At 44.2% G+C, this 2,500-nt stretch overlaps 1 pseudogene; it reads right to left on the reverse strand.

The window, feature by feature from the left end:
• Positions 1 to 367: 367 nt before the first annotated feature.
• On the reverse strand, positions 368 to 1,460 carry LOC119588610 (annotated as a pseudogene).
• Positions 1,461 to 2,500: the final 1,040 nt, after the last annotated feature.

The following is a 2,500-nucleotide window of genomic DNA, read 5'->3' on the forward strand; positions in this document are numbered from 1 at the left end:
ACAGATTTCGTTCGAAAAGTTAAGATTTTAGAAATTATTAGCCATTTCTGCACAAATACAACAGATGTAGAATCCGTGCATTTCTGGGTCTATTGTGACAACATGCTTGTCTGTCAGTAATAAGTGAACAGCAACTGGAGTAGTGAACGTATCTCATATGTATATAGGCACTATTTTATCAAGACTTGTATTGTCCTAGGTTATTCTACATGAAAAGATATCAGAACCCCAAGTGGCCTGGCCATGGCTTTAATAAAACATGTGCTATAGTGTTTGGTAAAACAGGATATCGGGGAAGGTGTAGAAAGTTTTAGACAAAATAACATGTTTTAATAAATGAATAAGATAATGGATAATGAGAGGATGACAATAAATAGGGCGCGAGGAACCTCGATTACAAGAGGCTCCTGATGTAGCGAAGCCCAAACAGACATTGCCTCAAGGTGCGGAAGCCGCGCTGGTTCCTCCCGTCGGAGGAGACGCCCTTGTACAGCTTCCCCGCCAGTCTCGCGACCACGGCGTCGTCTGCGTCCACTCGGCACTGCTCCACTTGGGCCACGATCACGTCCACTAGGCCCTGGACGTGTCTGTAGATCTGGTCCGTCCTCTCCAGGAGGACCAAGTCGTCCTCGTGGAGAGACTGGTCGAGGAACACCAGCTCGAGGGCGAGGGCGTAGCGACGGCTGAGAGTGAGCAGTTGTTGGAGGAGCTCCTCGGGCTGGGGGGAGGTCGAGGGGAGCGAGGGCAGGCGAGGGAGGACCTGGTCGCACTCGAGCTCTTGGTCGCACACAAGCACCAACTGTGCGTCCACTTCCCGACTGAAAATGGCGTCCATCACAGCCCAGCTGTTGCCGAACTTCTCCTGCGCCTGAAAGAGGCGTCGCTTAGTGCCGGCACACCTTCATTTGCATTTATGCTTAATATGGCAGAGGTACAGAAAAGAGGGTCAGCAGAAGCTAGAACTCACGTAAAAGTCGACGTAGTCTTCAAGGAGTGTCAGAAGGAGCTGAGTTCGATGAAGGTGTTTCTCCGATAACGCAGCTGACATCCCTGGGGCGGATGGGGGTCGGAGGGAGACCAGAAGGGCCGAGAGGGACGTCAGAGGCGACAGGAGGGACAGCGAGGCCCAGGAGGAGGAGTTCGAGGAGGCAGCGCAGGCGGCGAGGAATGGAAGGAGGACGATCAAGGCCCGGGAGGAACCTCCAAGAAGACCTGGAGGCAAAGACCACTCTCGCTATTCGCTGGGTAGACTACTTGAAATAATTGAAACCGTGTATAAAATTTAACCTCACATGACTACAAAAGGTCCCAAGGATGTTGGAAAATAATGGACAAAGCACTCACTCATCACTGCAGCAGAAACGTCGCTCTGAAAGTAAGCAAGAAATGTGAGGAGCTGCTCTCGAGGAAGAGCTTGTTCTGATCGGAGATGTCTGCGGTCTCTTCTTATAGGTCACCATCAGCTCTTCCGGCCTATGACGTCACCAAGATCAGGATGAGTTCCGCCGAGAACGCCCCAAGGGAACGTATCTGGCCGCTCGAGTGGTCCGTCTCGGTGATAACACTAATCGTACCAAAAATATATTTGTATTTGTGAAGGATAGTCTTCATTTTACGCACACAGATAAACGAAAATATACAAATGCCTACGTCATCCCACGTAAAAACGCAAATGTTCGTGAACAAACGACAGACGAGTAAACGACCGGCGGGAACGTTATTTGGCTCCCTCGCCTTATGTTTTCATATTGTGGAATGGAACAACAATATACATCTCTCTCCCTCAGGCACATAAAAACATTTATGTCTATAATCTTTGTCTATCACAGAGACAGAGACAGAGAGAGAGAAAGAGAGAGAGAGAGTGAGAGAGAGAGAGAGAGAGAGAGAGAGAGAGAGAGAGAGAGAGAGAGAGACGGACAAACAGGAAGACAGAGGCCGTCAAAGATATACTGATTAGTGGAAATTATCATATATATTTATTTTATTTGCATAAATAGGCAGGCAGGCAAACAGACAGACATAGCGAGAAAGAAAACAGATAATTGCACAGACAGAAAGACGGACAGAGAGAGGAAAGAGGCAAAGAATTACACGGACGCAGCGAAAGACAGACAGAGATCACAACCAATCAGCTCCCTCACTCCTCTTCTGTCTTCATTGAATTTTCATTTTTCCGTTTATTATTATTACTATTGTTATTATTACTATCATTGTTATTATTATTGTTATTATTGTTATTATTATTATTATCATTATTATTATTATTATCATCATTATTATCTTTATTGTTGTTGTTGTTGTTGTTTTGTTATTGTTGTTTTTATTGTTGCTTTTATTATTGTTGCTATTTTTTATCTTCCTCATGATGCTTTTGTTGCTATTATTATTATTGTTGTTATCATCATTCTTGTTATGATTATAATCATTGTTATTATCATTATAATATTATTATTAATATTTTCATTATTATTTTTATTATTATTGATAGTTTTATTAT

The sequence above is a fragment of the Penaeus monodon genome, chromosome 3 (assembly GCF_015228065.2).
Source record: "Penaeus monodon isolate SGIC_2016 chromosome 3, NSTDA_Pmon_1, whole genome shotgun sequence".
Taxonomy (NCBI): domain Eukaryota; kingdom Metazoa; phylum Arthropoda; class Malacostraca; order Decapoda; family Penaeidae; genus Penaeus; species Penaeus monodon.